This window comes from Cygnus atratus, chromosome 2 (genome assembly GCF_013377495.2).
Source record: "Cygnus atratus isolate AKBS03 ecotype Queensland, Australia chromosome 2, CAtr_DNAZoo_HiC_assembly, whole genome shotgun sequence".
NCBI lineage: Eukaryota > Metazoa > Chordata > Aves > Anseriformes > Anatidae > Cygnus > Cygnus atratus.
The window spans coordinates 96,582,012-96,607,724 of NC_066363.1; the positions used below are offsets into that span (position 1 = coordinate 96,582,012).

At 42.8% G+C, this 25,713-nt stretch overlaps 1 long non-coding RNA gene across 2 annotated transcripts; it reads left to right on the forward strand.

Moving 5' to 3' along the window:
* The first annotated feature begins 1,159 nt into the window (after positions 1 to 1,159).
* LOC118250037 (uncharacterized) lies at positions 1,160 to 17,452 on the forward strand. 2 transcript variants are annotated; one of them, XR_004779286.2, is made up of 3 exons: positions 1,160 to 1,518; positions 12,166 to 12,300; positions 13,395 to 17,452. It is a non-coding gene; the product is annotated as an uncharacterized LOC118250037 (long non-coding RNA). The 2 variants fall into 2 exon arrangements; XR_004779287.2 differs by having other exon boundaries at positions 12,212 to 12,300.
* Positions 17,453 to 25,713: the final 8,261 nt, after the last annotated feature.

Sequence of the window (25,713 nt, forward strand, 5' to 3'; positions counted from 1 at the left end):
CTGCCTGAGCGGAAGGGAACGCCGTGAGAGCTAACGCCGGAGTAATCTCCTGTATTTCCCTAGGACGGGTTTGGTGTTTTCGTAGGAACTGCGTTGGGGATGGGGAGGCGAAAGCCCCCTGCCGCCCATATTGATTGAGGAATCGCTCCCAGTATCCCCCTTCCAACCCCGCTAATGCTTTTATGGCGATAAAACAACAACCGTATCCCTTTTGTTGTGATAAAACAGTAACCTTATTCCTTTTTTTGTGATAAAAGTCTTTTTTCCTTTTATCGTTATAAAATAACTTTATTCCTTTTATTGCGATAAAACCACCACCTTATTCCCTCTATCGCGATAAAACAACTTTATTCCTTTTACTGTGATAAACCAATGACTTTATCCCTTCTGTCACGATAAATCAATAACCCTACCCCTCCTGTCGCGACATAACGACAACTTTACCCCTCCTGTCGCGACATAACCACGACTTTACCCATTCCGCCGCGACCCCCCCCCCCGCCGACCCACGACCCCTTTCGGCGGGTTTCATTTCGTTTATTCCCCGGTGCCGACCCCTCGCCCCCCGCCCCCCCCTTCCCCTCCTCTCCCCCCCGGGGGGGGTTTCCCGCGCGGAGGAGGGGGGGGGGGGAATCCCCGCCCCTCCCCCCCGCAGCGCGCGCCCGTCACGCGCCGCCGGCGCCGCGCGGCTTCCCCCGCGGGGGCGTGGCCGGAGGGCGGGGGGCCGCCCGCTCACGTGACCGCGCCTACGCAGCGCGCGCGCGGCCGCACCCCCAGCGCGTGCGGCGGGCAAACAAACGGCCCGGAGCCCTCCACCCCCCCCCCCGCCCGGGCTATAAATAGCTCGCGCCGTGCGTGTGTCACGTTCCCATTACGTCCGCCCTTACGCTGACGCACGGGGGCGGGCGCGCTCCGTGACGTCAGCGCGTATCCGGCCAAGCTATAAATAAACTTCCGGCGGCCTGGCTGCCAGCCGCGCGGCGCTCCCCCGGGAGGAGAGCGGCCTGCCCGCGTTGCCATGGCGACGGCAGCCTGACCGCGGCCTGCCCCGCGGCCTGGGCCTTCCTCCTCCTCCTCCTCCTCCTCCTCCTCCTCCTCCTCCTCCTCCTCCTCCCGTGCCCCGGGGGCACACACCGCGGCCTGTCCGGGGAGGGGGGAGCCCCCCGGCCCTGTCAGCCGCCCCCCCCATCTCCTGTCCCCCTGCGGAAACGGAGGAGCGTCTCCGAAAGCGGTCCCGGTGCCGTTAGGCCCCCTCAGGGCCGAGGGCGCAGCGAGGTGGGGCGTTCTGCGGGCAGCTGCGCCGGCTGGAGGGGCGGCTCTTCCCCCACCGCGGCGGTTTGCTGCCTTGCCCCTGCCAGGGTTACCGCCCCCGCGGCTCTGTGTTGCTTCAGGCACGGGGACGGCTTTCCTGAGGGTTCGCGGTGCCTCCGCGACTAAGGCGGGGTAGGAGAGCGCTCAGGTCAGCCTGGAGCCTGAGCCTGTCATCTCTGAGCCTGATCACAGCAGTAACCTCTGTAGGTGAGCGCTGAGTTGCCGACCGCATCTTTGGCTCCCACGTGTGTGGGCATCCCAGCTGCGTTCTACACACGTGGAGCGAGGTTCGGAGAGATGGCTGCCTGACCGGCCAAACCAGCCCACGGAAAAACAATGCTGGGAAAAGGAGTCCAATTCCAGTACTTGAAGCATTGCGGGACGGGGTGGCAATTAAAGCGTTCCGTATTTCTGATTGTAAGCTTTCTGGGCAAGGGAGCATCGCGGTTGTGGACAGCCTCATGCCTTTCATTGCTTGCAGTCTTGGTGTGTCTTCCAAAGAGTATTTGCAGAGGAATAAGAAAGTAAATGGAAAAAGCAGATGCTTCTTCATATAACATTTGTCATACGTGGGGCTTAATTTTGTAGGTCAACATGCAAAATTTGATTGGATAACTTAAATTATAGGGTGTAAAGTGCTTGGTTGTACGCTTGTTCTTTTATATCAGTGGAATTTAAAAGTAACTTCTGTTAAGAGAATCAGTGATTTCAGCGCTTGTAGGGTTCCACTGAGCCGTGCACGTTTGGGGAGTTTTGTGTGTGTTTTTCAGGCCTGGTAGACAGATCCACTTCTGTCGTTGCAGGTAAAGTGAAAGGCTTGCAAGTAGCAGTGGATAGAATAGCGATGCTTGTCCTCTCTGATCTCTGATCGCTGTGCCTGGAACGCCAGCTTTATAGGCGTATTGGAGCTAGCAGAGTTCTCAGACGTGTTGAAGCATTACTTAATCTCGCAGTTTGTCTGGGAGACGTGTCCTGTCCCGATGCACGCGGTTTGTTGGGACTTCATGCGGAGACTGTCAGCCCTCCAGGAGTTCAGAGCTGGAGGTGCCGCCTCCTTCAGTTCTCTAGGAAAATGGTTTGCTCCTTCAGAAATTGCGTGCTCGGAGAGAAACTCCGCGGTTCTACAGTCGCTTCATCTGCAAGGTCTGTAGTTTGCTGGACTGTTTGGCTAGACAGCGTGTGTGGCTACACAGGTGAGCAGAAACTAGGGGCAGCTAGGTTGCCTGTGACTGATTTCTTCTGACACTTGCCGCTCTTGCAGTAGGACAGATTACCCGCGATGCTGCCAGTGGGGCAGCCGGTATCTTGGTCTCAATCTAATCCTCCCCAAAGTATGAACTCCCCACCGTTGGCAGCTGTCTAGAGGCCGCTGAAAAGGATGAAAGAGTCTAGTTATGAACGAGCCCTCAAACTAACCTCACCCTCTGACTGTGGTGAAGTCAAGTCACAGCACTGTCTTTCCAGGAAAAGTTTTATTAATTAATTAATATTTCTGCCCGGTGATGTTTCAAAGAGAGCTTCAGGGAGAGCTCTCATGCAACGCCACTGGTGGGCAAGTTGGGTTCTTCAGATGTATTCGAACAAAAATGCTGTCAGCAAGCTTTTGTTACACTTATCTTATGCTTTCTGTTAATGTCAGTTGATGCCTGAAGGTTCCCAGTAGGGTTCAAGCGTTTTGCTAGTTGGCTCTTAAGAGGTTTTTGATAGCAAGAGCACATACGTGTGTGGCGAGCTGCTGTCCCAAGGGAAGAGTAGTCGGGGTACTTGGCTGTAGTCTGGGGAGAGCTGACTTTAAGACAGAGTCACTTCTCACTGCTGGCTCCCAAAGCCTTGGATTAAAGAGGATGAGAAAGGTGGGAACTTGGAGGCGATCTCGGTGGTGCTCAACCTAGTCGCTTCCTTTTTTTTCTTCCTTCAGTTTAAATATGTGGGCAGTGATTCTACCAGTGTAGTGAGCTTGAGTAGAAGGCAAGTTAAAACAGAACAAGGGCAGAGCTTTGGGGAAAGCAGACAAGGATGAACAGGACATGGAGCCATCATGGCTTTTTAGGGTGCGCTAGAGAAGCAAAACAGAATCACAGAATTGTGGGGGTTGGAAGGGACCTCGAGAGATCATCGGGTCCAACCCCTTGCCAAAGCAGGTTCCTTAGAGCAGGCTGCCCAGGTAGGCGTCCAGACGGGCCTTGAATATCTCCAGAGAGGGAGACTCCACAACCTCCCTGGGCAACAAACACTGGTTTCCTTTATGTTGTTTCCCCAGGCTCAGATAACTCTTAATTCTTGGCGCTGGGAGTAAACGTCCTCTATGGTGATGCTGCCTGTGATCAGGCTAATCGATACAGTTTCTGTAATTTCAAAAGGCAAACAGTAAAAATAAATAAATACATTATTGCAACTACACTTGATAGTAAGAAAATCTGATATTAATGTGACAATGTCGTACATTCTTTGAGTACTTGTACCAAAAAAAAAAAAAAGCAAAACATACTTTAGGAATATCTTTCCTGAACGGTTTGCTCTGTAGCTTCAGGTAGACAGGAATATTTTAGTTAGTGAAGTCATTCCAGTCTGTTTTACAGAATTAGGTGTGTCAGATGTACTTTAAAAAGAAGAAAAGCTTGACGCCTTCTATTACTTCTGTGGTGTGTATTTGTAAGAGCAACTTTGTTTACCTTAAGCAAGTTACTGTTGCTTCTTTTCCAGAAATGTTTCATTTGAGATGAAAAAAGTAAGTTAGAAAAACATGTTTGGATGGAATATAGCAACGTGCATGATTGCACCAAAATCCACTTTAGTATTTAAATTAGTAAAAAGTATTGCTTGGTACAGCTCTTGTGTGTGCTTGTAGCAGTACAGCGCGCGCTGGTTCCTTCTTCTGAAGAAGTTTTAATTGGCATTGTTTTCCTGGTTCCCTTGTTTTTCTTTTTTCATCAGCGGCAAAAATGCGCCAACTTCATGGTTCGAGTCTGACATCGTAAGCACAAGATAATGTGGTTTGTTAATGTCACCCTTTGGTTGCAGCGTATGCCTGTGGTAACACTAAAAAAACCGTGCTCTTCTTGTTTTCTGTGCCTTCTGTTCTTCTTTTCACTCTAATCTCTCTCCTGCCTGGTACCTCTAGAGTTTCCAGTCTCTGTTTTAGGTCTCCTTCCTTCCACGAGGGGCCTGTTCTGGACTTTCCCACGTCACATTTCCCTACTTAACTACTTTAGTTTGCTTCTGCATGAAAAGTGAAGTCAGGAGTGATTTCGTGGTAGCTTTGTAGGGTTTTAATAACATCTTTATCTTGACAAGCTGGTGATCTGTGGAAGAAGTGCTAATGAAACCTGCAGTTGCTGGTTAACATCTGAAGCATGCAGTCTTTTCTTTTACTCCATTCAGCCTTTTTCTAAACATTTTTTTGACATTTGGCTTTAATTATGCACTCTTTTGCCATTGATTCTATCATTCAGGACTGACTTCAGTCATGAATAGAAGTTAGAAAGTAGTTTTGCAGTCTATGTTCAGGGATCTGGCACGTGATAGAGACAGCTACTTGTGTACGATGAGATTTGTCCGTGCCTTTCCGTGTGATGGTCTCCCACCAGGGAGCAGATCTCACCCCCCACTCCCTTTATCTGGTCGGTAGTTTGGCTCAATCTTCCTTGAGCCAAGATTTTTGTGTTGGAGAGGAGAGAGAAGCCTGCGACGTGATCTTTCCACGTCTTCTTTTAGGGAAAAAAAAAAAAAGTGTCTTCCTGTAATATTCCTAAGGCCTCTCTACGCAAAGTGGCAAGTAGCCAGGAAAGACTGGGGACTTCCTTCCTTTTCCTCTTCCTTCAAGGTGAGAGGAGGGATTCGTCTTTCTACGACTGTTCTGCAAGCAAAACTGAAAGTACGTGAGAAAAGGCAACGTGGTCTTAGTGCGAGGGGGAGGCGGTTACTAGCGCGTTAGCCCTCGTCACCCTGTGTGTCGGAGGGATTTGATGTTGTATGTGTTCCGTAACTTTTTTTTTTTTACAGCAACTTACTTGGGGAGTTTTATTGCTCTCTTTCAAACGCACTTGATGTTTAAAATGCACGTGCTGCGCTTGATTACCAGTGCTTGCGCTTTAGTCGTGGAAGAAGAGCTACAGAAGTAAAGAAAGGTAGAAATAACCAGTGCAGCCATCTGGAGTACGTTTTAGTTTCAAGTGAGCCTCTTCTGTCAATAACGGGGAGAAACTAGAAAATGTGTGTTTGAGGAAGCCGGGGGTCGTTCCTGGCTGTGGTTGTTTGGGCACTGGGCAATTACTGGTGCAGGTGGAGGATGGTTGGGTAGGGTGGCTGGACAAGGTCAGTGGTTTGGAAATGATTGGTGGTAGAGCTTGGTAGGACTGACAAACCAGGAGGAGCGGAAGGTGGAAGAAGTCCTGGCAATATCACAGAAGATCCTCTACAGGTCATAAAAGCTGGAGAATGAGCATCGGGAGATCTCTTTTTGAAAAAAACAGAATATGGGAAATGTGGCACTGAAGTCCTGTAACTCAAGAATAAAGGCTTTGCTTGATTTTGAATTTTGTGAAAGCAAACTCTGCAATCCAGACAAGAACTGGTTGTGTTAACCTGCGCTTCTCTGAGTGATGCCTCGATCCCCTTTGCAGAAATCAGTTTGTATAGTGACCGTGCAGATACGAAGACGTGGGCTTGCCTGTATGCTTTCACACGAACCATAAATGTTTTCTGTTTGAAAACTGTCCTAATTGTTTCTTAAAACCAAAGAAAGACGTTTTTATGTTAAGTATTAAGCTAAAATAAATTCTTGCGTGAACAATGTGTGGGATTCAGTGGAGTCATGGATATATAATTGCACAGATTTATTTATATTTAAACAGTTTCCTGAGTTCAGATTGTGCCTCTCGCTTGTATAAATACTGGACCGCTCCCTGCCCCCCCAGTTTCACAGTGCCTTTAGAAGCGGTGAATCCTGGTGCGTTAGCTGGCTACTGACTTCTAGTAGCCACTCATATGGTAAAGATTTGCGAAGCTGACGCAAAATGAAGCAATTTATCTCCGTCGTAACACAGGCTGCTGAAAGCATATCACCCCGAAGCTCTGCTCGTTGCACTGTAACCCCGCTGAGTACCAAGACAAGTTCAAGGTTTTGGTTTTGGTCTTAGACTTCACAATGCTGGATGGAAATGGCCCAAGCTGCCCTAGGGAGCACCTTCTGCAGTCACGACCGCTCATGACAGCTGCATTCCACGGGAACAATGGCATTGTTGGCAAAATGGGAAATGAATGGGAGAGACAAACTGCTTCTGCAGTTAGCCCACAACTGAGGGATTCATTCCTGGAACACATCAGAACGCCTGTAAACCTTGCTGTCCTCGGAATTAAGCGTGAAATTCACTTGCTTCGATCTAGACGTTCCACACTGACAGAAAAAAAAAACCCTAGGGCATGGACAGGGATGATCTCAGTTTCTTTTTAAAAAGAACTCCGAGTATAACAATGTATATGGAAGTATAGAAAAAATAGTGTATTTTTTTTCTGCTATTCCTGTGCAGCTCTTAGTAGTCTTCCTTGTGGCTCCCATACTCAAAACTCTCAGTCTCCTGGCCAGTAATAGAAATGCTTTTTGGGTGAAGGCAAATCCCAGTCAAAGAAGACAATAGAAAGCTAACTGGAAAGCAACACAGAAGACCGATTTAAAAAATATTTAACTTCATCTTAATTTTTCTGCATTCCTCCTTTAATTCTTGATACATTTCCTCTTACAGATGTGCTGTGGATTGTTGAAGTGCAACAGTAAAATTTATTAAGTGTTGCAAATGTTCTTGGGACAAGAACCTCCCCGATCCATTGTAGATCTCATTTGAATGAGAGTAAGTAGATTAAATAGCAGGGAGAAAATACCCACTATATATATATATACATATATATATATATATATATCATATAATTTTTTTCCAGAAAAGCATTGGATAATATTGAGGCCCGTCTGGCAATTGCAGTCCTTTTGCTCCACTGTTAATTCTTGGCTTGAACCTAAAGAACCTGTAAGTCTGCTCTGAAATGGCTACCAATTGGCTCAGTCTTCAAAAATGATGACAGAAAGTCCACCAAATCATGGGTGTCATTAGAGGGTGACTGGAGACCAGGCGTTTGCTGTTCCAGAGGGAGCTGGTGGATGTCAGGTTTGGAACAAGAGGAGGTGGCTCTATGCACCAGGTGTAGCTAAGCTGTGAAATTCCTTGCTCAAGGACATCACAAATACTAGAAGTTTGCCTGTGCCCAAAGGGAGGGTAAACAAGTGTGTGGAAAAGGGAGCCATCGAGAGTACAAATAAAGAATATGAAGAAAAAGAGTATAAAGAAAAGAGAGCCATCAAGAGTATAAAAACAGAGTGAAAACTCGGGAGGGGATGAGAATGGAAAGAGCCTTCCAGGGATGTGTTCTGGCACTGTTGCCTAAGCATCTTTTTTTGGTCAATATTGCACCGAGTACCTGGTTAGGGAGATCACTGATCTGACACAGTGCAGCTGTCTCTGTGCTCTTAAGTTTAAAAGCAATCTGAGGAGAACGGAGGGAATGGTAAAGCTCCCAGAGACATCGAAGCTAAAGCTGGCTGAAAAGCAGTGCGGAAGATGTTGCGATTCTGCGTGACTGAGTGAGAAAATGGCAGATGAAATTCGGGATTGATAAATGCAAAATAATGCACACGGAGAAAAACAACTAATTATACATACACAGTGATGCGCTCTAAATTACCTATTATCACTCAGGAAGGATTCTGGACTCATTGTGAATAGTTCTGTGAAAATGTCAGCTTGATACTCAATGGAGGTCAAAAAGGCAAGTACAACAATGTTAGGAAGGGGTGGAAAGAGCACAAATAAGAAGAAAAACCCATCAGGCTCTTACCTGAATCCACGGAGATCGTGAAAACTGCATGCGTTGTGGGCCACCTCATCAAAAGGAAGATATAGCAGAATTAGGAAAAAAGCTGAGAACAGGAACAAGGATCAGTGCAAGGTTTTTCATATAAGGACAGAAAACTTTTTCATCTTAAATAACAATTCAGGGGAGAGGGATTGAATATGATAGCTCTCTGCAGAGTCATGAGCGGTGGTGGGGAGGACGTGGCAAATAAAGGCTTCTTTTTTGGTAATAAATCACAAAAGTGAAGTCTTCAGGATGCAAGCTTGAAAACAAGCAAGAGGATATATTTTTAAAGGAAAAAAAAGGCAAATAATTACACCGTGGCACTCATTGATACAGGCAGTTTGAGTAAATACGTTAAAGCAATGATCTGAGAGATTACTGGTCCACCACTAATTACTAAACACAAAAGGTAGTGATGCTGCGTCTGGTTCAGGAAGACCTTCACTTGCCTATGGCCCAAGAGGGATGGTGTACCTTTCCCAAAGTAGTCAGTGTTGACCAGGGACAGGACGGCAGCATCAGTGAAGTTACGGTCTGACGTGTGGAGCTTGTCATATGTCCCAAGCACTGGTGTCAGGAGCAGTCCCTGTGATGGACAGCCCTGTGGTTCGTAGCAGACAAAACGTCTTGTTCAGAGCACGTGGAGTGTGCATGTAGCAGTTGTGAGGAAAGAAAGGCTTTGTTTCTGAATGTAAGAAGATGAAAGTAACTGAAATTCAACGTAAAAAAAAAAAAAACAAACACATACAGAAAACCATGGCCTGTTCTGTTGCCCTGCACACGTTGATTTGCTGGGTGATTATGATATCAAAATGTTTATGACCTTTCAGTAGGCTGGTGAGAGACGATACGTGGGGTTGTCTGAGGGTGTGTAGTCTCTGGTGCATCTTAGTAATGTCAAAGAAGGTTTTTCAGTTTCACATACCTAACTGCAAAGCCTCTTTTTTTTTTCTTTCTTTTTTTTTTTTCTTTTTCTTTCCCTGTGTTTGTTTTAGTGGCATTTTTCTTCAGCCAGGTTCCAGTTTCTAAGAGACATAGGAGATGGTGCCATCTAAAGTGGAGGCAGAGAAGATGAAGGAGATGGTACTGCCTGTGTGCTGGTGATCCTGCAGCCTGAGCGCTCTCACTGGTTCCCCTGGTCACTTCACAGAAGTTGCCTACAACTACACCTGTGTGGCTTCTTGGCCAGTCTGTGGAAGAGCAGCTAGTCATAACCACCAGGAAAGTGAATCCTAGGCTGGAGAGTACTTACTTTCATCCCTGAAGCCTTTTAAAAGCAAGACAGGAAAGAGAAATTTTAGATATTTTTACTGAAATTTCCATATTTGTGAACCTAGGGACTCAGGGAAAAACATAAATAGGACAATGTTGTGAATACGTGTACTTACAGAAGGGCAGATCCATTTGTTGGACCTCAGTCTGATAATAAAAAAGAAAATGAAACATAGAATGTTGTTGTTTATTAAGTCTTCAAGCTCTCTGCTTTCCACTTATTTAAAAACAAAAAACAAACACAACACAATAAAAAGCGAGTGAGATGATGCTGAAATACATGTTTTCTAGTGTTGGTCTGCTCAGCATCTCTTAGAAAATATCAAGAAGTTGGCCTCAGGGAAAGTATCTCCTGAATCAAATTGAAGGTGTTGATAGAGATTCTGTGGTTAAAACTTCTGCCGACGACAAAGTTCTGAGTATCAGCGTTTGATATCCCAGCAAAAAAAATAAAAAAAAAGGACAGTAATTGGGTAACTTGGGGAATAATCCATTCAAGGAACAAAGATGTTCGAGGCAAGTATATCACTTTTTAAAATTAATAAACAATGCTAAGTGATTAACTTCTAAAAATATAAAAATCAGATATATATATTCCATTTTGAGTAATTTCTTTCTTCAAGTTGCTAGACTGAAATTATTTTTGCCATAAATGCAGTGTTACTCACGTTTCCTGTAACTACTTCTTTGCTGAGGGCTTGAAGCATTCATTTTACAGTTAGAGCAGGAATTTCCAACCTTTCAGTTTGCAGGCCCAGAAGAACGTGCAGTGCTTGCAGGAGTGCCTCTAGAGCAAATTTAAGCCTGTGAGAGCTGTCTTTGTAGGTTTGTGATCTCTGAGTCCACCAATGCTTTGGAGGTCTCCAGAACTTGGAACAACTTACTTAGACTCCTTAAATGACACAAGTAAAATAAATAAAAATCCCAAACATGTGCTTTGCATGGAAGCTAACAATTTATCCCAGGTGTGTTGCTGGGTTTGCCAGGAGCTCATTCTACACATTTATCAAGCGTAAGCTAGAGATTTCTTTCTAGAAACTGGCTAGCAACTGCTTGATCAAATTTAATTATGCTGGATTGATCGGATCCGTTTTAAGTCTTTCTTCCTGCAATGCAAAGGAAGTTATGAGCTAGTTAAGAAAGTGGTGTTCTGTTCAAATATTACGCCGTGAGTCATCAATTCTTTGTCATTATGAAAACTGATGAAATATCCTTTTTTTTTTTTTTTTAATTTAGTCAATTCTCTTAGTAATATCTTTTACTGGCTAGGTCAGTATGGAGGTCAGACTTACTAGTCTTTGGCTTCTAAGATCCATCTTCATCCCATTTTAAAAAGTTGCTTTCATGTGTAGGATCTCACATTTCCAGAAAAAAAAAAACTGATTAAAGTGAAAGGTTAAATGACAGACATGATTAGTTTTTCAATTTGGTGAAAAGTTCCTTTACATTTTTGGGTTTTGTCCTGACCTGTTATAACACTGAATTCAGCTAACTCAAGGTTTCTGCCCTGCCATTCAAATTCCACTGGCCTTAAAAATTTAGAGGTTGCTTTATCCTTACTAAAAATGACTTCTGACCATGGGTGTATTACAGTGTCATTAAAATAGTATAAAAAAAACACCACCCAAAGCAACAAACGAATGCAAAAGTTAGAGAGCTTGTGAGAAAAGACCCTAGTCCCTTCTCATAGATCTCATCCTGGTAATCAGCCTGTCAAGGAATAATTATTAATCTTACGGCATTGTGAACTTAACTGTAAAATCATTTTCTTTAGTAAAAATTGCCTTTGCTGATCCTTTACACGTAACTCAGCCGCTCTTTTTTTGTAAATTGTGAAGCACAGAGGACTATGAATTTACTTACTCCTTTGCTACAGGGACAAAGGTTCTAAGATGCGACACATGCACTTGGCATCCATGTTTCTAATGCTTCTGTCTTCAGTCTGCTTGCTCCTTTGTGTCTTTATCTCATTCTGAGTGGGACACAAGAAGGCAGGAATGAGCCAGGGGAATGTACTCAGCAGAACTGTTTCTCCCCAGTTCTCTCCTCGACAGGACCTCCGAAATATCCCTGTCTCCTCAGAGGAGGGACCTCGTGCTTCAGGACTCCGATGCAGCAGAGTCAATAGTGTGATGTCCTCCCTGTGCATTTGGAGGATGCCCGCTTGGCTTTGTGGTTTCTACAGCGAGCTTTTGTGTGGAAGCAACGTGCCCAGCGAAGTAATATCTTTCTCTGCAAGTATAATAAACTGGGCCAAAAAGAGAAATTTTGCCAGCTAGGTGGAGCTCCCCCACTAAGTTTATTCTCTTCTTGTTTTTGTACAGCCTTCATCACTATCACTGAATTTGTAAATTCACTTGGTAGATGGTCAATTTAAAAAGAAAACTAAAAAATGTAGGAAAACCTCTCTCCTCCACAGACGTTGCCTCAGGAGGAGGCGAGTGCACAGCGAGCCAGCATGTACGGACCATGGCCTTGCTGAGGCCGTGTCTCTCCATGTCGTTTTCATTCAGTGCAAACCCAGGGGTGCTGGCTGCTCTTATTTCTTCCTGGATAATACAATTTTAAAAGTTTTTTTGCGGTGACTCCAACATAGCCCACAGGTTGCTGTAAGATAAACTTGTATTTAACTGTAACAAACACCTGTTCATAGCAAAACTTTTTCTTCCCCCCCAGAAGTCGTTCTTGAAGCCTGGTGTCCTTTGTTTCCGTACTTAACCAGGTCTCCAGGGAGTGCTGCATCGAGTGATTTCTCTCTGTGTGAGGGAGAAGGATGAGCTTTCTCCCTGCAGCCTGAGATGCAAGGACCAGGTGAGATTTGTTATCCATTTTTATGCTGTCTCCACAGTAAAGAGTCTCCAGAACATTTTAGGCCTCGATGTACCCCATCATGTTCCTGTTAGGCCTTCGGTGGTGCTGAAGCCACTGGGCCTTCGGTAGTTTCCAGTAAATATGGGACGTAAAGCTTAGTACATGGCTGTGTTGGTAGTTCAGGAAGAAATACAGAGCCTAGATTGCTGTCTGACAGGGAAATTCATGTCTTGGAAAAACACAGCTGCTTTGTTGTGGTTGTGAGGAGAGCCTAATGTATATCCTCATTGGTGTTTAAAATAATGCGTTGGATTTTGCCAAAAGCACGCAAGCGGTCAGTTACCGTTGCTCAGCTGCTGAACAGTAATTCATTATGCTGCAGTAATTTGTTTATTTTTTGCTGGGATACCCATATGCTGGAGTAACAAGTTATGGTGCGGGGTTTGAAATGTAATAAAATGGAGCTATTAAGAAGCTAATTTCTTTTTCCATGGAGCTAGTTTTCAAAGTAAAAGTGAACTTTTAAAGGGCTATACTGAAGTATAATTAAGTAAGGATTAAAAAAAAAAGAAAAAAACGAAATAAATAGTGAACAAATAACTTTCTCTGCCAATAATTCGTTTGTTTGAAACCAAATCTCTCCAAAGGAAATTTCACATATATGTGTTTCTGTTGTAATACAACACTACAGTGTGGACTTCTGTATGATCATGCATGGAATATATTCAACCATTAGCAATCAATGTTTTGATTCACCAAATAGCCAATTAAAGGGAGAAAATCAGAACCATGCTGTAGCATTAATAATGGCAATAGAAGACTTTTAGATTGAGTCAAGTCCTTCTTTTATTTTCTCTGAGGATATGCATACATTAGTATAATGGGAAAATGTCTTTCAGTTCTTTAATTCCACCCTGGGAAAATTTTAAAGGGTTTAAAAATTCTTTTAGTTTGGATATTGAATGTAGGCAATGCCTGAGATTCCTGCTCCCTGACTGAATTCTGAAAAGCAAAGCACTGGGGAGTATCTCCCATCAGTTAATGTCTCATGTTTTAATAACTAATGGTGCCACATATGCACCTTTTTATCACAGCTTATGTAGAACATGGAGGAAGAAGCACCAGAAAGAGAAGGGAAGAATTTGTCAGAAGGCTCAGAAAGTCATTCTTACCTGCCTGACTGGAGTGGTAACTACATTTATGATGCCGTGCAAAGAAGAATATTTCAATGGAACGGTAGTTTAATTTTATAAGTATAGAATTGTTTTATCATGAAACGAAATGTATTTATATATATAGATAGATAGATACTCTAATCATAAAATTGTTGACCCTAAAACCTATATATTGTTAAAGCTTAGCAGCTTATGTAACATTTTAAATTCCATTCATTTATTAATTGAAGATTTTTTAGCTTATTGTACAGGGTGGTTATATTAATTATTCTGTGCATTGCCGTGGCACTGTAGACATAAGCTGTGCTATGAGGACTGTTTCCAGTTTCTTATGACCACGTCTAAATTTTGGTGGAAGATGTGGGTTTTTGGCCTCTGTCTCAAGGTTCTGTCACAAGATTCTGTCCTCTCTGCAGTCCCAAGTGCACCTTTCTAGCTGATGATTTTGAGCTAAGAAGATACTTTAGAGTAGCTACTTGAGTAACTTACAATTGGGTACCATTGGCTGTTGGGCTGCAGCAAATATCTGAAAACTGACCTGCATCAGTGACTTGGTACATATGCCAGAAAAAGCTTTGTTTACAATGTTGTGCTCATCATTATTGTTATCATTTTAAAACCAAACCAAGCCAAACAGGCTTCTTCCTCTCCTCAGCAGAACTATGCAAAAGACCTCCTTGTTCTAGACATACTCACTAGAATATGCCAATACAAGTGCTCTACTTTCAACTCAAGTATGGTGCCTTGCAATGTAGTGCCTTGTTATACTCCAGAATATTTTAAAAAGTTGTACCTAAGATTTGCTAACAGTAGTAATGAGTGCTGGGACAGTACGTGAATAGGGGGAGGATCACTGGGTTAAAAACCACAAAGGCAAAGATGTAAAGTCAATATATCAGAGCAACTCACTTAAGCAACTCACGTAATGAGCTTCTTTAATTCCGAAGCCAACACTTTAATGTTAGCTAGAGATTTTGTATTTATGTAGTCACACAGCAGAGGATTTAAGTGACACCATATCAGCTAGTCATGTTTCACACCAAGCAATGGAGCTATACATGTGACTGGAGAAGAAATTTTTGACTAAATAATGTTATGGAAATCTTGTAAACCAAAGGTGATGGTAGTTTTGCCTTCTAGTTGAAGCAGCTGAATGATTTCTTAACTGTTTGCATATGATGTCACTTTCATTCTGGGGTACTATAATGCCATTGCAGAATAATGGTCCAAAATATTCAAGCTTTCAATGAAGCCCTTTGATTTTTCAGAACATTTCCACAGATGGTGAGTGTGCATTTTAGTGCTTATAAGAAAGCAGAATACCAGCTCAACTCTAATGTCTGTTGGAGTAGGTAGTCAGATTTCCATCAGTGATGCAAATAGTGAGTTATCTGTATGTTAATGGCAGGGGAGTCCCCATCCGTGAGGCAATGTATACGTACGAAGTTATAAATCAGTATCTTCAGACCTTAATAGTTCACCCTAGAGTGGATAAGTTGCAGGCTGAGCAGGGCTAAACGCTGGCTTCTGACAGGCATTGTTTTGTTCCGAGTCAGTTGCTTGGGGCTGTGGTGACAGCTGCTGACTTTGCAAATAGCGGGGCTGGTTGGGGATGTCAGAATATCATCTCTTCATTGTTGGCCTTGCTGCTGAAGAGTATCGCCCTGATAAATCTTATAATGGAAGTGTGCTTACCTCATCCTCTACAGTCACAGCTAAAAGGTTTGATTAAAACAGCTGATGACCTTGCCAGTGGGACTCATGTGAGTGTTCATGCAAGCTCTTTTGTTAGCAGGGCTCTGCAAGTGATAACCTGCAAGGGATGGGTTATGAGGAGACACCAGAAGTGGTGGCAATTTCATCCTACACACCTAGATCTGAAAGAGGATATGCATATGCAGAAAAGTTTGTTCTTACTCATCCTGCTTCAATTTATATTGGTATAACTAAAAGAATACAACTTCCTCTTCCCTGAACACAACTATTACCAGTACAATTTTGTGTCTCAGCTGTAAGTTTTACTAGAATAAGGAATCTTAATCTCTGTGCTAGGAGGTCTGTGTTCATCTAACAGTTTTGCTCAACACATCGCACCCTTTACTGAATTTGTTTTGTGGCTAGAAAAAAACAAGACTTAAAAAGCTATGTAGGCAAGTATTCATGTGATTTCCCAACAGTGTTGCTCTTGGTAGGTAAATAATTTAAAATGTTAAATAAGAATATCTTTTGAATAGTGTAGACTGCTCATAATAAATGTAGTAGAATAAATAGAACATTATTATTGTTATTATTATTGTTTTTACCTTGGCTACAAATATTTAAAAGCTGTCAATCTTTTGTCAATGTTGCATTGGTTTTATTTCTGGCCTCCAACTTGCAAAGAGAGACTCAGAAAAGGAAGTGAAAATATTTTACAACTTGAGCTAGTTTTAGTTTCTAGCAGACTTGTTGCAGTATCTGTACAGGAGCCTGCAGAGAACTTAAGTATTCTGAAAAGGAAAGTTTCATGCCTGCTTAAATGCTGTTGTAGGTTTACTTGTTTAACATCAGCAAATGGCATCCCAAGGCTCATGACTAAGAGCATGCTGCCCTTCAGAATGAGTGTAATTTACAGCATTTCTGTATACTATTTGATTCATTAACACATATATGCATATTTGCTGTTCAGAGTACCTTGTAAAACTGGCACAACATAGATATATTGCATAGCTGTTGCTGAAAAGAATATACCTCTTAGGGCTAGAAGGGGGCTTCAGAAGCATTTCAGTATAAAGAGACTAGTTCAGAATCACAACATCTCATTTCAAAGGAAATTCCCTCATGAAGACTTTTGCTGTCTTTGTACCACTAATTTAAATTAATTCCTCAGCAATGAATCAAAGGTTATAAAGGTAACAATAAAATGAAGAAGAAGCTGTATTTTACATGTTTGTCAGGTGAGATAAAAAATAGAAATACTATGATGATGAGATTAATATGGCTAGGTGTGGATGGGGTTTATAGTATCCTAGTCCGTGCAAGGTGAGGGGATTTAGAGGGAATAAGCAGCTACCAGCAGGTGCTGTTTGTGTTTATTATTATTATTATTGTTGTTATTGTTATTATTTGTGATTGTGGGTCTGGTAGGTGAAGAAAAACACACACATGGCATAGTTTCTCTGATATTAGAAGTTGGGTGCTGACTTGCACCTGCCTGTCCTTCTGCACTTTTGGTTACAGTGATAGTGTCTGCTGGATGAAACAAATTATGTACATGTTTCTCTACAGTCTTTAGAGTACTAATTACAACTGCTTATGCTTATCTGCTGTTGTCCACACTGGTGAGCATTACTAATGTGACTAATATTCCCCAAAGCAGTATGTACGGGACTTTTGCTCTGGACTACAGAAAGAGGCTGTTCTGAGGGTGTCTGGGGTCTCTGATGGAGCAATTTTCAACAAGACATTTTTTGAAAGTATTGACAATTCACATAATATAGGTCCAGTATTTGACTTTGGTTTTGCTTCTTGCCAACAGTTTTCTTCTGTATGCCCACAAAGGGACGTCATTCATCCTGGGGAGGTGCAAGGACAGGACGAAAAGTGAAAATAGTAGTGCCAAGGACAGAAAAAGGATAGGAAACTGAAACTCTGTTAAGACATTTTGAAACTTCAAAACACAGTCAAATATTTAGCTTCTAAATCCATTATTTGTCCCCACCTTTCTTTAGTCAAATTGGTAAGTTTCCAGTGTGTTCCTCACCATACTATATGAACACTAGGGCCAAGTTTCTAATGAGTGAGGAAGTGTCATAGGCAGCAAGTCTTTAATCTGGGCTAATTGTCAGAGAAGCAGCAAAGCTAATTCTTATTACTAACTCCAGGAGCAGCTTTACTTTATTATGTTCCTGAAAAAGAGATACCTGGAGACTAGTTAAGGTCAGATTTAAGTGTTTAAGTGCTGTATTGACTGAGGAGACTTTAGAAGGTGGTATATTCTCCCACTGTGCATCCAGGAGAGTTTTACAGAGCTAGTGTTTTCCAAAGAGTTTAATCACATCTATTGTAGAATTGGTAAAACTGTGAGACAGGCATCAAACATGCATCCAAATCTGATCATAGCTATTGCACAAAAAATGCAGTCTATTGCATCATCTCCACCTCAAAAAAAAAAAAAAAGGGGGGCAAAATAAACACCACGGGAGTTGTAGATACTACGCTTCCTGTTGGTTACCTCACACAGCACTTGTAATTCCATAGTCACATTTTTTTCATTTAGTGAATGAACCAAATACATGAAAATTCCCCATATTGGTTGCAGGATAAGAGGCAGGTAGAATATACAGTAGGAAGTGGTAGGAAGATAAATGACCTGTGTGGGAATATGTTTTGGGGACATCCATAAGCAAAGGGTAGGTTGAGAGCAGAGCTTAGAATAAGACTGAGATGTAGAGTCCAGTTTGAGCACTAGCTGCTGAAAGGCACTAAGTTTCTGTGACTTACCCGTGTTGTAGCTACTGGCTGATCTAAATTTGTAGAAATACTTCTTCCACCTAAAACCATGATGAATAGATCTTAGAAAGGCATCTTCTCCCTTTCATTTCTTGGAAGGAATAGCCATGAAAAAGTGCAGTTTCTTGGGTTGCAGCGTTCTAGGCATTGTAAAATACAGTGTGGTTTCAAGCACACAACATTCAGGTCACTCCCCCACAAGGGAACAGGCTGGTAAGAGAGAGATCGGGACAGATGTCTGAAAGCAAAATTAGTCACTGTGAGCTCCTCTTGGCTACAGGGCAATCTTCTAGTCCGGCACGCTGCCCAGTCAGCAGCTGGGAACACCACCGCTGAAGTGAGAGGTCCACTTTCATTTCAAGTGGCCTCATGTAAATGATAGGAGGCTTGTAGGTGTCAAAACCCAGCGTTTTCAGGTCTCCTTCCGCAAACACGGAAATCTTACGCAAGACGAAATAAGGCAATCCAGATGCAATAGATCTAAATAGGGAAAATATTGGGCAATACCTGCTGACATCACTATCACTGGAGCTAGACCATATGTGTCTGCCATCGACTGAAGTATGTAAACTTTGCTGGACTGTGGTGTGCGGTGAAGGTTAAGGTTAGTCATGCTGGAACCCAAGCAAAAGGCCTCCTGGGGGGAGTCCACCTCTGTGAAGGCCCCAAAGAACTGAAAGGGCAGATGTTTCCTCAGGGTGAAGATGACCAGTTTGGTAGGGTGGTCACCAAGCTGACCAGGGGGTGGCTCTAGATCCTTCAGAAGATTCGGGACCTTGCTGGAAAAGGGGAAGCGGTGATGGATCTGCTGCAGCTTCAAATCTGTAAGAGGACACCTGGCACAAGGGGGCTGAAAAACCCTGACAGGAGTAGGAGGATGGGGGAAAACGTGGTTTGAGGTAGTAGTTTCCAAAGTTTCTGACCGGTGGAGGAAATGTTAGCTTTATTCTTTCTCTGGTACTGCTACTGAGCTGTCTTGTCAAACCTTTAAAAGAGACACTGTTGAAAACAGTGTTTTTAATAGAGTTTCGCAGGCCAGCCTTAGAGCGTTTAGGCTGGCCTCGTGGACCATACTTTGGGAGTGCCTTCTTAAGGGGAATTCTGGTCTACTTATTCTAATAAAGTTCTCAATTCATTGTCAGAAGACTGAAACTCTTTTGGGGATTCTGCACTATTGTCATTTGACATGGTGGCTGTCGGGGACTGTGGATGGTTTAGAGGCATAGGGGGGGTATTGGCCTATCACAGATTCCCTGGGAGCTGCTGTGTGCCATGGGGGGCCTTGCAGCCTATTCTCTCTTGCAGAAGGGGCATGCTCTGCCACCCCCAAGGAACAATAACATTCAGACAAAGAACATTTTTTCCAGATCTCTTTTGCAAACATGGAGCTGAGCATAGAACCCTTTCTGAGCCAGGAGAAAGCTGCAGAATTTTGTGTGTCTGCTCTACCTTCAAGCCAGGATGAATATTGGGCAGAGGCTTCTTTGTAGGTTGATGTTTTGGGACCATCTGAGTGCAGATAGTTCTTCCTGCTCTAAAACCAGAGAAAGAGCTGCTGAACCCTAGACAGAAGGTTTTGCATCCTTCTCATTAAAAACACCTCCACTGAATAATGGGGAAAAGAGATGTGAAAACCAAAGTACTAAGAAAAGCATAATGGAGTGCTCTGAGGCCATAGAAGGAAGTCTGATTCCTGAGTAAATATGCTAATTTTGATGGAATTCCAGGATAGCTACCAAATATGTGAGATCAGTTATGGGTCCACACCAGGTGTGGAATATGTAGGAAAAAACCACATCTCATGCAGCGTCTTTTTAGGGGGTGGTGAAATGAGACATAGTGAGCAGACATACCAGCCCACTACTACCAAAAAGACGAGGTCCTCTACCCTTCCCTCCCTCTCGCTTCTCATCATGTACTTTGTGCTTTCTCTAACACTTGTATCTCTCCAGGAACTGATTTAATTCATTGAAATCACATACCATTTAAGCCATTTATGTCTTGGATAGTTTTCTGACATTTCATGGGATTGAATCAGGCTATAGAAGAGGCTGATGCTACAGCCATGAAATGTAACAGTAGATGGTGTGGCTGTGAGCAGGGAAGAGGAAGAGAGCTGGGGCACAGAAGGAGAGAAGCAGAAGAAAAAAGAGGCAGACAGATCTCATACTTTCAACTGCAGGGAACCACTAGTTTGGCTTATCTACTTACCAAACTTACAGTTGTCGCTGTATGTGACTTAAAGCACCTTTTTCCTGTTAAATTGAAGATTTTTCTTTATCCATTTTTTGTAAATGCTTTTTTTTTTTTTCCTTGCTTTAGGAACTGATAGGTAAACTGTATATTTAGCTCTGGACATGCTTGAATTTCCCTGAACTTTGCTGAATTTTGTGGCTTAGATTTTGGTCTTCTCTTTTTATGAGGTATCTTTCATGCCCTCTAATTCTTTTTTTTTTTCTTCCACATGAATGATTTCCTCTCTAACAAAATCTAACAAAAAATAGATAATTAAGAGTCCAACAGCAACAAAATACTGAGTATGAGCCATGTGGGACTCAGATTTCTTACTTGGGAGTAAACTTCACTGCTTTAGTACATGCAGTTGTTCCTCTGGACATTCAGATTAGAGCAAGAAGACATGGGCCATAAATATGAAGGTCCTTAGAAGCAATGACTAAATAGGAAAAGGCAGGTCAAATATCAACTAACAACATTAGCCTCAGTCCCATGATGATTATACATAAATAGTTAAACATAGGAGCATTCTTCTAAATCCAAACAAATTAATTAAGGACAGAGAGAATTGTATTTTTTTGGCTAAGAGAGGCCAAATCATATTATTTTGTAAGTCTGATTTCTTGTTCTCAGTGGACAAATTGACTTGAGTGACTGATAACTTCAACATTCATTTGACCAGAACAAAACCCCACCCCTTTCACCCAAGGCTGTAGACTTTTCTTTGCTGCTCAATATCTTCATCTCTGTAAAGGAACGTTGGGAAAACAGGTTTAAAAATCTGGAGCATTAAACTTTCTCTGTACTCTGTTCTTTTAAAAATTGTCTTCCTCAAATAATAAACAGATCCACCAACAGCTAGACCTGTTTTAGTGGTACAGGTGTTAGCGATAAAGGGAACCTGCACTTACACTTCAGAACATCTGTCAGGAAGCGTCTTTTTCTATTCTGGTAATGAATAAGAAGACAAAGATTGGAAAAAAGAAAGAATCTTTAAGGGCCAAATACCATGCATCAAGGTCAGCCCTTCAGCTACACGTGTCCTCACTGCTGTCTCTCAGTAGCCTTTTGCATGCAACTGCGAGGCAGCTATTTCAGGGTTTTGTTTCCCTCTACGTGTCAACTCATACCTACTGTAGCTCTTTGGATGGGAATAGACTCTGGGGTTTTGTCTTTAAAGCGTCATTATTTACAAATAGTGGTACAGGAAAACGTTCAGCAGACATTGTGGGAGCTGGCAGCGAGGAGGACTCAGGGCAGGCAGACCCATGGGCAGGGAAAGGACTGGGAGCTCCATGAGGTGATGGCAGTGAAGGTGTGGACGGCAGAGTCTGGGACCCAGGCACCAGGGAGCAGGGGGAGGAAGGTGGAGTCATGCAGAACAGTAGCTGGAGGGGAAAGAATGGAAAATGCTATTATTAGGTGCACATGGAAATGACGAGCATGAGAACAAGGGGTGATGTGGAACGTGGTGTGTTACAGCAGTTATACTGCTTTAGTCTGTCGGTGTGCTGTGACAGGATGGAAAGGTTCCACGTTTCTGCCATTTCATAAACGCTGTTGTCATGTTGGTTTGTTTGCAGGCATATATCAGAGCACTTATTTTCATGTTTTAGTTATATCTGAAATCTGCTGTAGAGGAATTTGTTGGTCCTTAGTATAGGCATTTTCTCCCTTTGTCTTTGTAAAAGCAAAGATCAACCCCCAACCTTTCATATTTCCTAACTAATTTTGTATTGAGATGTTTATTACATCTTTCTTGCCCGAGGAAAATCCCATTTGTCTCAAGCACACAGTATTTTCTTCTGTTTCCTGTGAAAAGCTGTTCTTCTCAGTAGGCTGTGCTTCAAAGATATTTGCTCTAAAATGCAGGCTCAACAAAAGCCACACAGTTCGCTCTCTCCTATCTGCTTTAAGCAATCGCATAGTAAGAGCTTCTCCTAAAACAAACAAACAGTGCATTCTAAAAGCTGAGTATCTTTATCAAGGTGTTAGTGGAAGAGTGTATAGTAAAAGAAAACATGTTTCAGATATTAACCTACTTCTTAGCCACCTTCAATTTACACTTCAAGTAAGTAGAAGGGTTAGAAAGGGAGGGTGAGGAAAAGGATCTTTCTTTCTTTTTCTTTTCTGTTTCTTTCTTTCTTTCTTTCTTTCTTTTTTCTTTCTTTCTTTCTTTCTTTCTCTCTCTTTCTCTTTCTTTTTCTTTCTTTCTTTCTTTCTTTCTTTCTTTCTTTTTCTCTCTTTCTCTCTTTCTTTCTCTCTTTCTTTCTTTCTTTCTTTCTTTTCTTTCTTTCTTTCTGTTTCTTTCTCTCTTTCTTCCTTCTCTCTCTCTTTCTCTCTTTCCTTCCTTCTTTCTTTCCTTCTTTCTGTCCTTCTTTCTCTCTCTCTCTCTCTCTCGTTTACTCTGTCCATGTGCCAGCACAGTGTGGGTATTCAGTTTCTCTCTTTTCATAAGAGTTAATACAGACATGCACCAATATTGTTTCTGTGATTATTGTGTATGGTAGGAGGGGAGGTGAAACCTGTTTGCCTGTTTAAGAAGCAGAGGATCCATTCTGATCCACAGAAAATATCCAATGGGATTTAGGGATGGATGTGGTATTCTCTCCATTTCATATCTAAAGATTGGTTAGATTTCAGTGTTGCACAGTCCCTTTGAGGAGATAGCTGCAACAGCCTGTACATCGATGATCTGCTCTAAGGGTGGCTTCAGAGCATGATAAACTCCTTTTGGCTCATAATAGGAATAGGTTTACAGCTTCTAATTCCAGCAGCACACACCCCCTTCTGTGTATCCTGGGTAGCATACAACCAGGGGAACAGAGTAATGATTCTCCAGATATCTGATCAATCACAGGAAATAGCTGGCACACAGTTGCTGCTAATCTTCAATCTGAGATCGGTTGCATGGGAGAATTTTCTTACTTCTTCTCTCCATGGTTATAATCTGGCCTTGAGTTTTTTTTCACTCGAGATAACATCTGATAAGAGATTAAGGACATGATAAGAAGCTGTCTTATATGAAATTTAAGAGGCCATTAACATTCCATTGAATTGTAAAATTGTCACGCTAAAAACAGCTCTCCTGGTGTTCTGCACAGATGCAATAGCAGATCACTGAGTCACAGGAAATGATTCAGTCAACATTTCTAAACTTTCAATGTGTGTTTTATGGAAGAAACTTGATGTAAATGTTTAGACAGTTATGGTTTTGGAGATAAATACTGCAATTTTATGGAGTTTGGGGTCTGACGCACCAGAATTGTGATGCATAGTTGTGAATTTACTGAACATCTAAAGCTGTTCAATTGTATCCAGTTCCAGTGTGGGATGTATTTTCTTTGGCTAATGAAATATGGTGTCATATTTGGGTATAACAGATTACACATCAGAAAATCCAAGGAAATTTATTTTTTAATGACTTGGGATTCCCTCTGCACTGCTGCAGGAGTATTCATATAGACCTCTGCACAGTCCTCCTGAGCTTCTTGTCTAGTCATCCCGTAAATACAGTGCTTCAGTGATTTGACCTGTCATGGCAGGTTATCCTTGGCTCTAAATGACCTCAATGAGGTGAACTGGTTTCGAAGTTTATGTTAAAATGTTTCCTCTTTCATTTTAAAGTCATTAATTGCAACAGATGGGTGCTGAATACTCAAAAATAACTTTTTCTGATGTCAGTTTCTTGCACTTAAAGTGTTTCTAGTATTTTTCAAATATTATATATCAGTAGCATTTTCTTAAATGCTTTACCTTGTAAGAAGTTGAATGTACCTGTAGTACGCTGTGACTTAAAGAACGTGAAATCTATAATACAGTTACTGTACAAAACCATTGCTCCTAGTACATCTTTGTGAATCTGAAGCAGCAGTTTACAAAGCCAGTGTAAGTTCTCTGAATTTATTCTGATTTAACTGAGAACAATCCAGGCCTAAATATTAATATCCATGATTAAAATATAAGCAGTGAGACAGGAACTTAAGAGTTATTACTTGTTGTCATTAAATATCTGATAGCGTTAAAAAAAGATCTGCTAACACCAGCACACCAAAACAATTTCAGTGTCATCCATGTAATTTTCATGTGCCTAATTTCTCCTTATAGAAAAATAATCCCAGGAGACAGGTGAGTAAGTGCAGCTGAACTTCTGCAGGTGAGTAAGTGTCTGGTTAATGTGATGGGTCTAGACAAAGCTGAATCTACGGTATGGGCATGGATGAAAAATCTCCTGTTCCCTCCCTTTCATTGCAGAAAGGCAGTAAGACCATCCACCCCAATCTGCTACATTTTGTTGCCAGGGTCAAGCTTTTAAAAAGAGCCATTTTTTATTTATTTTGAGGACAACAGAGACTAAATACATGGCACTGGTGTTGTCCAGCTTAAAACACAGGTAATAACAATTTTTCCCCACTTTTCCTGGGGACATCAGAACACTCACCTATTTCTTGTTTATGCCAGAGTTCATCTATCCTTTCATTTTCTACTTTAATGATGGTGTGTGAGCATTAGTATTCGAACCCAAGACAGTGGAAAAACATCAGGATGTGTAATATTTCTAGCTGCAACAGGTGAGGACAGGGATGTCAAAACCAGTAGTGTCTTTGTGGTTCTAGATTTCCACCCAGAGGTAGACGGGGTTAGTCCAGAATGAAAAGAGAGTCTCCTCTGAGAGTCCTGGTGATGCTGAACAATCGGGATGAATCAGTCTACTAGAAAAACACGGGGCACGTGCTGACCAAAGAGTTTGGTTCAGCCTGACTAAAGCTGTTTTGGTGCCCAGGTGTTGGCAGCAGGGGGCTGCTGGGCTCCTCTGTGAGGTGAGGCTGGGGCTGCCCCATGCCAGACACTGCTGTTGCCATCCAGTGCCGGTGCCAAACATGTATTTAAGAGAGGATAAAAATGCTACAGCACAGTGAGGAGGGAGGAAAAGAAACATGAGAGAACCAGCCCTGCAGACCCCCAGGTCAGTGCAGGAGCAGGGCAGGAGGCGCTCCAGGCACGCAGCAGCAGTTCCCCTGCGGCCTGTGGAGAGGCCCCAGGTGGAGCAGGCTGTCCCCCTGCAGCCCGTGGGTCCCACACGGAGCAGATCTCCACGCTGCAGCCCGTGGAGGAGCCCCCGGTGGAGCAGGTGGATGTGGCCTGGAGGAGGCTGCGGCCCATGGAGAGCCCCCGCAGGAGCAGGCCCCGGGCCGGAGCTGCAGCCCGTGGAGAGGAGCCCATGCAGGAGCAGTTTGTGAAGGACAGCAGCTCATGGGAAGGACCCACACTGAGGCAGGGAGAAAGTGTGAGGAGGAAGGAGTGGCACAGGATCTGTTATGGACTGACCACAGCCCCCATTTCCCATCCCACTGCGCTGCTCAGGGAGGTAGAGGAGATGAGAGTGAAGTTGAGCCTAGGAGTAAGGGGGTGGTGGTGGTGGGGAGGTGCTTTTATTTTTTTGTCTTTGTTTCTCACCATCCTACTCTATTTTTAATTAGTAACAAATTAAATTATTTTTCCCGAAGCTGAG